The following is a 13,949-nucleotide window of genomic DNA, read 5'->3' as shown; positions in this document are numbered from 1 at the left end:
TGTTATTCTTAAAGCATATGCTTGCTTATGCATACTTTACTATTTAATATTAAATATATGCTAATATTATAAAATAATATTTTCTATTAATATAAATAAAATAATATACTATTAATATTGTTTAATACTAATATTAATAATAACAAATATTTGTTAATACTTTAGAGAGATGCGCATCTCATTAAAGTATTTACAAATAGTATTTATTATAAAATAGTAAAGTATTTATTAACAAACACTAAAGAAACAAAAGACCTGAAACTCTACATACATAAGAATTTCTAAAAAGAGTTTTAAATTTTAAAAAATATGTATACGTACTCTTAGCAATTCGATTAGCAAAATGTTTAATATAATTTGCAGTTTAAAAAACCGTTTTACTTTTAAAATGACTTTATAAATTATTACATATTTTGAAAGTTTAAAATAAGTAAACCAAATACAAAATGATAATTATTTTCAGTTATTTACATATTTTCAATATCTTTGACATATTTTTACGTTTCTAACTGGATAAAATTCAATGTAAATGGCAATTTTACATACCTTTCTGGTATGTAAAATTGTAGCTTACATAATTGTTCAACTACTTTACACAAAAAATCACCGTAAATTATTTATAGGACTGTGTAACTTTACACTGTATTAAATGTAGCTACATTGTAGAAATTTATATTGTAAATTTGTTTTATAGGATAGGCCCCATGTATGAATGCAAAAAAAAATTGATTCGTAAGAATGTAATTGATAATACTTTTCTGCTTTATTGATTAGTTACGCTTTATTATTTATTTTTAAGTTTTTATATGTAAATATTTTTTGTAGTTTTAAGTATTTTTAAATATTAGTAATGAAACAAGTTAATTAGGTTACAAAAATAAATACTTTATCTAAACACAAACTACGTAATAAATTTTGTCAAAAATAAAAATATAACTATAATTCTACTAACAAAAAATTAAAAAATATACTAACTATAATTCAGCTTACAAGGTAACGGGTGATGCGGAAGTTATCGGACAAATCCTAACTTCATTATTTGAGCATAATAATTAGTTTTTGTGGTTTTATGCGTAAGCATAAACGTTCTATAAAATATAAACTTTATTATTTGAAACACAATTATTTAAAATGAGGTTAAATGCAGCTGAACGAGAATCTTTTCGAAAGCAACGTAAAATGTTTTTTGTAAATAAACCTAATATATAAAAAAAAAAAATTGTAAATCATTTTGAAAAGGAAGGATTTGCTCGAAGTACAATATACGATAACCTAAAAACACTTGAAACTGTTCAATCGTTTTCTGATAGAAAGCACCCTGGTCGTCCGACATCCTGGATTAGAGAAAAGAAAGCCGAATCAACGAGATTGTCAACAATCGAAAAGGGGTCAGTCAGAGAAAAATAGGTTTTAAATTCGGTGTAAATCAATCGACAATTGGTCGTCAGTTAAAAAAAATGAATATTAAATATAGAAAACGTGAAAAGACTCCAAAATACACTATAGAACAACAAATAAAGGCAAAGAAAAGGAGCAGGAAACTAGTTAACCAACTCTATAACACAAAATCGCTTCTAGTCATCGATGACGAAAAATACTTTTGTTTTGCAGGGGACAACATGCCTGGAAATTCTGGATACTACACAAACAACAAAAAGACATGCCCAGAAAGTGTTCGTTTTATAGGAATAGAGAAATTTCCAAAAAAATTATTAATGAGGATAGCCATATCTGACCGTGGTACGTCCGAGCCGTTGTTTCGCACTTCCAAGGCTGTAGCGATCAATTCATCAATCTATATTAATGAATGTTTAGAAAAACGACTTCTTTCATTTATTCACAAGTATCATGGAGACTTTAACTATTTATTTTTGGCCAGATTTAGCAAGTTCTCATTATTCTAAAGATTCTCTAAATTGGATGGACCAATATGTCTATTACGTTGATAAAGAATCTAATCCCCCAAATGTGCCTTAAGCACGACCAATTGAAAATTTTTGGGGACATTTGGCACAGAAGATTTTTGAGGGAGATTGGCAAGCTTCAACAGAGCAAGTTTTGATTGATCGCATTAAACTAAAACTACAAGAAATTGATTTAAACTTTTTACAGTGGCATATGAAAGGCGTCAGAGCAAAATTGAGATCAATTGCAGATGGTGGTGTTTTTCTATATAAAAAATAATATATTTTTATTAAAAGATAAATGCTTTATTTAAAAAAAATATAATAGTAGTTTGTTTTTTTATTTATAAGTAAGTTATTGACGTTTTTATTTTGTCCGATAACTTCCGCATCACCCGTTAATATAAAAAATTTTTTTTCTTAACAATGGTTAAGAAAAAAATTGTTAGTTCTACTATCCAAAGAATCGGATCCTAAATAATCTTCATCGTCACATAGAATTGTATTTCCAACCAGATGTAGTGGTATTTCAGGTGGGACAAATAGATTTAAAACTTCTAACGGCAATTTACTGGTTTTTTTACTTGTCAATTCTTGGTATGAGTTGATGATAGGATCTGATGTTACCAAAAGCATATTGAGCAAATCTATATTTGTAGAAATACGTGATTTTTTTTGTTGCATGATGCTCGCGGAATCTGAAAAAAAATCTTTATCGGGGGTTTCTTAAGACTCTTCCGGTAACTGTCCGATTGGAAGAAGGCGTGTTTTAATAACTTCCGTGCTATGTGCAAGCATTTTGTGCACAGTAAAAGGCATATAGACCACCAGTTTAGATTAAGACAAATTTGGTTTTAGAACAAATTCTTTATAATTAATATCATAGCCAGAGGAAAGTGTTCTTAACAAAATACTGAAATTTTTAATAAGAATACCATCTAAAAAGAAATATCATTTAACTCAACCTTTATAAAAAAGAAATACCTCACCACTTAACTCAACCTTTATAAAAAGAAAAACCTCACCACTTAACTAAACCATTATAAAAAAAATATCTCACCACTTAACTCAATCTGTATAAAAAGAATTATCTCACCACTTAACTTAACCTTTATAAAAAAAAAATTTCTCACCACTTAACTCAACCTTTACAAATAACCTGCGAGAAATTTTCGTTTTTAATAAGGTAAGAGTAGATTCGGTTTTTAATTCTTCCTAAAATTTTTGAAAAAACTCTAAGAAAAACTGAAAAAACTGAAATAGGGCAATAGTTTTTTAAGTTTGCATAATCCCCTGTCTTAAAGATTAGAGTTTTTTTTGCAATTTTTTATTTTATCTGGGAATGAACTTTTTGCAATGGATTCTGTACAGATTTTATAAAGAGTATCTGTTATAAAATTGTAGGAATCGATTACAACATTTGTGCTAATCGGACACGGTGATTCTAGCATAGGATTTTATTGTGAGCATGCGCATTAAACTAGCTTTTTAAAAAAACGGCGAAGCTGTTTTTTTAAAAAGCTAATTTAATGCGCATGAGGTTGATTTCTTTTTTAAATATATAATTAGTCTTCGCAATCAAAAAAAGAAGAAAAGTTTTTAAAATGTATAATTGATATGCTCTTCATTATATTAAAAAAAAAAGAAAACTCAAGTCGTAAAGAAAGAAAATTTTTTATTTGAAATAATTAAAATAATTAATCAAAATGTTTTTAGGTAAAATAAAGTACAGTAAAAGGAAAAAGTTATTCATTTTTACCAGTCATTTTTTAAAATCGAGATAGGGTAGAGCGGGGCATATCTGAGTGGGGCATAACACTACAATTATGCCTGAAGTCTTGCATCTCAGCTAAAAAAAATTTTTTTTTCAAAAATGTTTTTTGATAAAATATTTTAAATTATTGTGCTTTATTATTGTGAAAAAAAGATTAATTTTAGAAATATCAAAATACATTAAAAGTACTAAAACTGATGCGTTTTAGTTTTATAATTATAAGTTTGTGAAAAATAAAATTTGCGTATTTTCTTAAGCGCAACAACGACAAAAGATTTATCTTGAACTATTGCTAATTTGCTTTATTTATAAAATGTTTATATTATTCAGAGAGTATATTTTATCCTCTTTTTGAATCTGGTTTTAAAAAAATATCTGGAATTAAACTTTTTGAATAGTATTAATTTCAGTAAAATGTTTTTTGTGGTGCGTTTCGGAACAACAAGTTATTTATATAATTGACTATATTACTACCATTTCATGTAGCTGTTTACTGTTTGATGATTTTATTATTACTCTAAAGTATTATTTTCCTTATTTAGAAAAGCAATATTAGTAATCCAAAGAAATTCTTATTTTTATAACTTAACCTAATTATTAATAGTGTTTAATGTAAACAACGATGGTAAGAAATTATATATAAAAGATCAATCATCCAAAATGGGATGAAATGCAGTTTTAGCTGTGAGTAAAAAGGAACTTAGAACTAGAAAAGCTGCTGATATGGCATTTTTAAGTTTGCTCTACATTGGCATATTGCTAATAAGTGAGCCAGCTCATCAAAAATGTTACCAAATAGTTTCAGGATATTTTTTGTGTGATTCATGTGATTCATAATATTTTTTGTTTAATTTTGAATATAGAAGTAGTTACCAATTTAATAATATATAGGTTAGAGCAGAGCGAAGGTATTTTATAATAAAACACAAACTTTTTTTTTCCACATTTAGCTTTAGCAACATTTTAAGCTAAGTAACAGTTTAAAATTTAAAATACCAAGCAACAACAAAAAAAAAAGCAATCTAAATTCTAGCAATGATTATCTGCACCATCTAAAAATTAAATTTTGATTTTGAATTAAAAGGCCATAATCCTAATAAGTTATAAAAATATATACTTAGCTTTTAAGTTATAAAGGCATTTTAATTCAATATTTACATTGCTTAAAAGTTAGTTAAATTTTTATCAAGTTCCTTAATATCATTATCCTAGAAATAATATGAACTATTTATAATACTATGACACTTACAATGATCTGAAAAAAACTTTTAAAATTTCTGGCTTACTTCGATAGAAAGTAAGTAAATGCCAGTATCTATAAATTCAAGGTCTATAACTAGGTTAGGAATCGAATTGCATAATTCATGCAATGATTGATGCTATAAATAAATTTAAAAATATCAAATAAGCCAAATCAATTCATAAATTCAGGTATTATAAAAATTGGGATTCAAATATAATATTATATATAATAAAATTTTTTTCTTATATTTGATTAAACACTTTGTTGTATATATATATATATATATATATATATATATATATATATATATATATATATATATATATATATATATATATATATATATATATATATATATATATATATATATATATATATATATATATATATATATATATATATATATATATATATATATATATATATATATATATATATATATATATATACATATATATGAATATAATTATAAAATTATTCATAACTTAAAAAAACAAAAACTTCATTCTGTTTGTTAAACTTTATCATCCTATTTTGTACAAAATTTAAAAGCAAGTTTTATGTATCAATTTTAGTTATGAGTAATTTTAATGAATAATATTTTTATTTCAATACAATACCTTCTTGTTTTTTTCAATTCATAATAAAGTATTCTTGGTTTATAAACTTTCAAAACATTTTCTGCACTTTCTGGTCCACACAAAACTTGTATTCCAACTGTATCTTGCAGAAGAGCAATTTTTTCGAGATCTGTAATAATGCTATTTAAAAAACATGATTGGACATGCTTGAAATTGCATTTGTTAAATTCTGCTTTACTAATAGTTTTACTTTTTAATACAAATTCTCGAACAAGTTTTATATCAATTAAATGACATATATCATCTAACATAATAAAAAATTTCAAGTAGATTTGTATTCAATTGTTAGACATTTTACCCAATTATTTGGAGCTTTGAAACGTTGTTACTTTTGATGTTTCTAAGAGTAGTATGACACTTCACACACATTTTCTATAGATAAATACACTGAGAATCTATAATATATTTATTCCATATATTTATATATTTGATCAATTTTACTGTCACTTTTTAAACTGTCTTTTGCTAAAAGGTTTCCACATATTCTACATGCTCTTGATAACTTTTGTTGATAATTACTCGCAATTATTTGCGGATCTACTTTTGTGAAAACTGCCCTATTCAAAACCATTATTTTTTTTTTTATAAAAAAATGACAGGTAATAGAGATTACTATTTTCGAAAGGATAAAAAGGAGGAGTATTATTAACAACTTACCAAAATCTTTCAAAAATTTTAATTCTTCTAAAATATAAATTAATATAATGTGTTAAATTTGATAATAACAAAATTTGTTGATCACAGTAGAGCGAACTTACTACTTCAAAATCTATTAAATCTTATACTTAATCAAATCATTTATGATCTGTTTTGCTTCATTTCACAAGAAATAGTTTACCAACTATATAAAACACAAGCAAACTGGTAAACAATATACAATGCAAGCTTTACATGGTAAATCAATATAATGATATTTATATATTTGCAGCTAACGCATGCGCATAATAAAAGCCCATTTTTAGTAAGTATCGAATCACCGTGCGGATATCATCATATTATCCATAGCCGTTTTTTTACATGTATCAAACCTAGTTTAATACCTACTCTTCCAACTCCATTAAGAACAACTTTTAAAGCATCTTCATCTGTCCGTAACATTATGTCCGACGAACTTGATATCGTACATCCAGATCAAGGGTGCCACAAGTCAAAAAGTGTCAAACTGAGAAAATCACGGTTGAAGTTTTAAGTTTTTAATCTTTTTTCCAACTAACAGTGCCATTTGTATCTGTCATTTTGTAAACATTCGTTTTAGACTTGTGGTATTTTGTCCTCATGTACAACACATAACACACTATCAAATGACATTCATAACTCAATTTCCATAATTTTTGACTTGTGGCACCCTTGATCTGGGTGTACGATATATTTTTAGCTGGTGATAAAATTACATCCTTTAGCTCATTACATCAAAAGTTTCAAAATAAAGATATTAATTTTGGTACAGTTATTGTAACTTGGTATTTAGCTGGTGAAAAGTTGCTGATCATTCAGTCAACAGATTTTGAAGAAAACTATTCAATTGTCAAATTTATGCTTAAAATAAAGATTGATTTTACTTTTGAGGGATACTTTTGTGGGATTAAACATAAAATTGAGTCTATCTAAAATCTATCTAAAAACAAGATTTCCACAATCGATTCTTGCTCAAAATTACAAGAAGCTATTAATTTTTTAAACAACTTAACAAAATCCAATAAAATCTTTTACAACGCATCAAAATCCAATTAAATCTTTTGCAACGCATCCGTGATATGAGTTCTATTACAGTTGGAAAAAAAAAATACACCACAGAAACTATTGTACAAGCATTTGAATACTTTGTATTTCAAGATCATTATATGGAAGATTAAAGGAAGATTCCCAGTCGGCATATCTAGTATTGTAAATACTCGGAGTATTGATCACGTATAATATACCGCCGTTGATAAAAAATTGTTTAAAAGTATTAAGCCGTTGCTTAAAAGTATTAAGCCAAAGTGGAAAAATAAGATGGAGACCTATTCAATCTGGTGTTATATTATCAACAACATCAGTTATTAACTTGCAAAATAAGTTTCTTCTAGAAAAAAAGTTTGATTTTCTAATGACACCACGATTTACCCAGGACTGCTTAGAGAATCTTTTTTTCACTGGTACGTGCAAAACAAGTAATTCCTACAGCTCTTCAATTCAAAAATAACTTGAAACTTATTTGCGTTGCCCAATTCTTAAAAAAATCGTAAAAGAGCAGTTATGATGTAGATGATCGTCAACTCTTATCAGGTTTTCTTGATATAGTTAATAATAAGGTGCTTAAGCCACAGCAGAAAGAGTGCATTGTGTTACCCAAAGATTGGGATAAAACCTCCAGCCTAATACTAAGTAATGCTAAGAAAAATTGTTTGTTTAATATTGCAGGGTACATAATTTCTAGAATTAAAAAAATTGAAAAATTCGCACAATTTGTTTTGAATCTCTAGGTTCTAAAAATAGAGTAAATGCTGATTATACACAGTTTGTTATAGACAAAGAGCACAAAGTAAAAGTTTATTTTTTGCTAATGAAACAACATTTGAATTATTTTACAAATGGAGTTTATATTCAGATCATTTGAGCCATACCTTGTTTCCCAAAAGAATTGTAATACTATGCTAATAGAGAAAATTAATTCTGATGAACAAATTAAAAGTTTAACTTTGTATCCTAATTGTCATCAAATTAAATTGAAGCTAGAAAACAGATTTTTAACATTCAGACTTAAAATATTAAGCCATAAAAAAAAGCGTTTATTATGTAAAAAGAAAAGAAACAAAAAAAGTTCTTGTGAACTTGGCAGCAAGAGTATAACAATTCATGCAATGGCGCTGAAAGTTTAGGTTCAACTTGAGAACTAATTTATTTTAAAAAATTGTTAAAACTTTATCAAGTTATTTTATAGATTAGAACTATTATTTTGCTATGTTTTTTTTAAGTATTTGCCAAATAAATTTTTGTCAAAAAAAATTTTGAAAAAAAACATAAAAAGTTTTATTTTTTAAAACATTTTTTTTTTATTTAAAATAAAAATTATGTGTTTAATTGTTTTTTATTATGTTTTTAAGTTTCAATTGATTTTACTTGAATTCATGTACACTGCAGGCTAGAAGCTTGCGGACACTTGGATTTTGTTTAATTATTTCAAAAAAACTCAAATATATTTATTTTATAAAAGATACACATACTATTTAAGAAAGAAAAAAAAGCCGAAAAATGAAATAAAAAAAAATACTAACAACACTATTATTATTAAACTGTCTTTTCGTCAAAAAATAACCCACGAGTTTTTATCACTTTTTTTGCGATCCATGGTATCCTATTTATTAATTTATTTATTATTTCGGGTGTAATTGATAACCAGGGTTCTTCTAATATCTGCCACAGGTGCTCTTTGGATGTTGGGCATTTTCGTCTGGCCTTTCTGTCTAATTCTTCCCACAGTAACTCTATTGGGTTCAAATCTGGTTATTTGGGCCGGCCAGGTCATGTTTTTGAGGACACCATTATCCTCTTGTTTCTTTATATAGTTCTTACATAATTTTGAGGTGTGTTTAGGGTCAATGTCCGGCATAAAAACAAAACCACGACCAATAGTTCTTTAGCCAGAAGGTATAGCATTGTTTTCTAGAACTGTTCTATATTGTTCTTTTTTCATATTACCCTCAATTTTAACTAAGTCACCTACACCAGGTAAAGAAAAACATCCCCGTACCATAACTGACCCACCACCATGCTTGATTGTTGGCACGAAACACTCTGGGATCAAATTTTTCTTTTGTTGTTCTTCTGATGTAAATTCTACGTCTTTGCTTAAACAGTTCAAATTTGGACTCGTTGATCCATAGTACTTTTCCCCAGTCTTCTTCTGTCCAATTTTGGTGGTCTATAGCCCATTGTAACCTTTTCTTTTTATTTCCAATTTGTAGCAACGGTTTCCTGACCGCTATACGGCCAGAAAGTCCTGCTTGTCTAAGACGTCGTTTCGTGGTGGTTAATGAAATAGATTTTGAATGACTCCTATTAAAGCCTGAAGTTATTTCCAGGACTGTAAGTCTTCGATTTCTTTTACTCAACAATATTATACTATTATCTTCTGCTTTTGTTGTCTTCCGTGGTCTACCAGATCTTTTTTTGTCTTCAAAAATGCCTGTTTCTTTAAATTGTTTGATGGTGTCTTGCACAGTACTTCTGGCAACTTTTAATTTTTTGCAAATTTTACAAATTGAATAACTTTTTTTATGTAATGTAATTATTTCAGAACGTTTTGCAACCGTTAAAGAAGATTTTTTACCCATATTTTTAATTAAATAGTTGAATTATTAAATTTTTAAATTTTTTTCAAGATTTTTTAATGCAACCATCATTAATACCAAATGAAAACTAAACAAAACTAAATATTCTTAATCATTTTAATCGGCTATCATTATGTTTTAAATATTTACTTCATGTTTCAACAAGTAAATAACTTTAACAAGACCAAACTCTTAAGAGTAATGTAACGCTATATATCAAGTTAAAATAAACAATTAAAAAAACAAACTTATTTATGTGAGTTTGAGGTCAGTAATACTCAATTACTGACCTCAAACTTACATAAACACTTAAAATTAGTAGGTTTATGTATTATAAATTAATATTATTGATTAGTTTTATGATACAGGATAGATTTTAGCTTTTTATACAAAAATATCAAGTGTCCGGAAACTTTTGGCCTGCAGTGTATGTCGTACGCTAATTTGGCAAAAACATGGCCGCCGTTTTCCGTATGAGTTTTCTCTCTGAGTAAAAAGGCTCTCTGGTCATAAACACACCAAAAAAGTATACAAATTAGACTTGTATTTTTTAAGATATAGCAAGAAATCTCTAAGGATTGTTGCTAAGGCGATTAATTTTCCAGTACCAAATCTAATAAGGATAATTTAGGCCTTTTGATTATTTTTTTTTTACTTTTTTAAATTATTATAAGAGTAGACATGATAAATGAATGAAAATTGTTAAGATTAAAATTTAAAAAAAAAAAATTTAGCATGTTTTTTGGGGTACTACCACCTTAAATATAGCCGTTGAAGATACAATTTTATAATTTATTCCCTACTGTGGTTTTTGAGTTCAGTATGTCAATTTTACTACAGCAATATTAATAATTCAAATATTGGTGAAAATGTAAAAAATCATATAAAAATGAAATATGAGGGCAGCAAGACACTTTTTTACTTACACACAAAATTTTAATTCTTTAAAAGTTTATATTAGTCCATTGACATCATATATTGAAACAAGAAGAAAAATATGAAAATTTATTTTTTATGCTTGCTTTTTTTCAATAGTGTTTTTCAATAAAACCCATTAAAATGCACAACATTTATTTTTAACACTTACTTTTACACAAGCCGAAAAACACTAGGCCGCCCATTGATCTCTTTTAAATTACACACTCATATGTAGATAAAAATTTACAAACGAATTTTCTGGGCTCAGCTGAGCGCAGTAGGTGCTAGGCTTTTTATTACAAAGGATATCCAATCGAAGATTTTGCTTTAAAATTGAAGAAGACATATATAGAACAGTTTTAATCATTTAAATCTTGTTAAAATCTTTTTTAAATGGCACTTTTAATGTTATTGTGAAAAGTTACGGAACATTTTATGAAAGAGAAGGGAACAAATAAGGATTTCAAGGCTCGGAACAAATAAACCCCAAAAATCTCATCCCTCCTTCACCCCAAACGTGAAGGCAACAAATTGATAAAATATTTTTGTACTATTTTCGACTAGTCTTATATTCATCAATAAAATTTAAGTTTCATAGTGTTATCTCAGCGTTCAAAAATTGTGTTTGTGTAAAATTTGTATCCCCCTCAAATTGAGGCGAGTTTAAACTTTATACCGTCATAACTTTAGAACCCTAAGAAATAATACTATGAAACTTAAAATTTATCAATGAATATACAGTGTCAAAAAGTTTTCATCCACCTGTCCTAGTTCATTTTTCAGACGCAATAACTTTTTATTGAACAAAGATATAAGCAAAATTTCAACTAAATGATATCAGTTAACCATTCAAGAAATATTGTAAAAAAGATTTTACAAAATAAAGAATAGAAAATTAAATATCGCATTTTAATCTACACAATGCCTTTTTTTTTGCGCCAAAAAAGTTTTTATCCACTTTACAAAAATCAAATAAAATTGTTATGCAAACTCAATTTGCTAGTGTTTTAATATCTTTTGTTTTCACCACGAGCTTTTATTACCTCATGCAGTCTGTTTTTCATAGTATCAACTAATTTTTGGGTAATTTATGGAGTGATTGAGCCCCACTCGTTCATAATTACTGATTGTAGTTGTTGCCGATTCCTCACATCATCGTTTCTAATTCTTCTACCCAATTCATCCCACAGATGTTCGATAGGATTTAAATCTGGAGATTGTGGGGGTGTATGAAGTTGCTTAGCTATTTTAAATATAAACCATTCCTTGACACGTTTAGCTGTATGTTTTGGATTGTTATCTTGCTGAAAAATAAATTACTTAGTAAGTCCCAATTTGTGGGCACTTTCTTCCAGATTATTTTTTAGAATGTTTAAATACACATTTTGATCCATATTTCCATCAATGAAAACCAAGTTTTCTACACCTGAAGCACTCATACACTCCCACACTAAAACGCTTCCTCCACCATGCTTCACCGTTGGACACAAGTTTTGTTTTTTAATGCTTCATTTGGTTTTCTCCGAAACTTAACTCTTCCATCTGATGAAAATACATTAAATTTTGACTCATCGGTGAAAAGGACAGATTCCCAGAATGTTTGTGGTTCATTAATATAAAGCTTTGCAAAGTGAAGTCGTTTGGCTTTGTTTACTTTGCTGATGTAGGGCTTTTTCAATGGTACTCTACCATTGTAACCAACTCTTCTTAAGGTTATTCTAATAGTTTCAGGATCCACTTTTAAATTGTAATTATTTTGCAGCATTCCAGCAAGTTTTGGAGCACTTAATTTAGGATTCTGGATGACTCTTCTATAGCTCATCGATGCAATACTTGAATCTTATTTGGACATCCTATACGTGGCTTATCAGTAATTTTTTTGGTGGTTTGGTATTTCTTAATAATGGGCTGCACAGTTAAACGTGGTTTCTTTACTATTTCTCCGATATTTCGCTGTGGTTTTCCCTTCTTCCATAGTCTAACAATAAGTGATTGAATTTCCCCTGCAACTCTCATTTTTAATAATTATTCTAACAAAAATTAAAAATATAAAAGATTCATATAAAGAAAAAATAATACAAAAATCTTACAAAATCTAATTTCTATTTAAAAAACGTTACTTTAATACTGATTACATAACAAATTGAGGTTGGAGTGCAGGGTGGATGAAAACTTTTTTGGCGCAAAAAACAGGTATTGTGTTGTTTAAAATGCGATATTTAATTTTCTATACTTTATTTTGTAAAATCTTTTTTTACAATCTTGAATGGTTAACTGATATCATTTAGTTGGAATATTGCTTATATCTTTGTTCAATAAAATTTTTATATCTTTGTTCAATAAAAAGTTATCGCGTCTGAAAAATGAACAGGACAGGTGGATGAAAACTTTTTTGACACAGTGCAAGTCTAGTCTGGAATAGTACAAAAAATATTTTATCAACTTGTTGCCCTCACATTTTGAGTGACGAAATTTTTGGGCTTAATTGTTCCCAGCCTCCAATCATCGCAATTTTTTGCAAACCATTATTTGACATAAGTATAAACATACAAATGTTTGGAATTTGCTCCGTCTTTAGCTATTTCAAACACCAAAAAATGCTTGATCCGTCACTGAAGAGAATATTTATTATTTGTATTTATGTATGCAAAAAGTTTTTATTTATGTAAAAAGAAGAATTTAGTTTAGTAAAGAGTTAAAATTAGCTTGTTTACGAGAAAAAAAGTTTTTTAATTTCTCGTTGTGTTGAAAGCGAGAAAACTACATCATCTAGTATTTTCAGTTTTATGTCGTCTAAATAACTTTTCTAAAATGCCGTTTTAATCAAGAAAATTGTACTTTAAATATGTCAAATGTGTTTTGTTCATTTAAATAATGCCCATAAAATGGAAAAACAGTAATTTAGTTGTGAAAAATAGTCATTTCATACTCCCTAATATAAATATCTTAGACAACAGAGAGCACTCAATGAAATTCTCCTGGCCAAAAAAAATTATGATCTTATGATGAAAATACTTTGCAGCTACGTTACTTAGGTTTCAAGAATAAGAAGGAGTCAGGGAAAAATCAAAGACTTCAATTAACCTGAAAAACCTATATTTAGTCATACAATATGTCCCATCTAATTGAAAAACAGCGGGACATCTCATGACCACCCTT

The sequence above is a fragment of the Hydra vulgaris genome, chromosome 12 (assembly GCF_038396675.1).
Source record: "Hydra vulgaris chromosome 12, alternate assembly HydraT2T_AEP".
NCBI classification, from domain to species: domain Eukaryota; kingdom Metazoa; phylum Cnidaria; class Hydrozoa; order Anthoathecata; family Hydridae; genus Hydra; species Hydra vulgaris.
Note: the sequence above shows the minus strand (reverse complement) of the source record.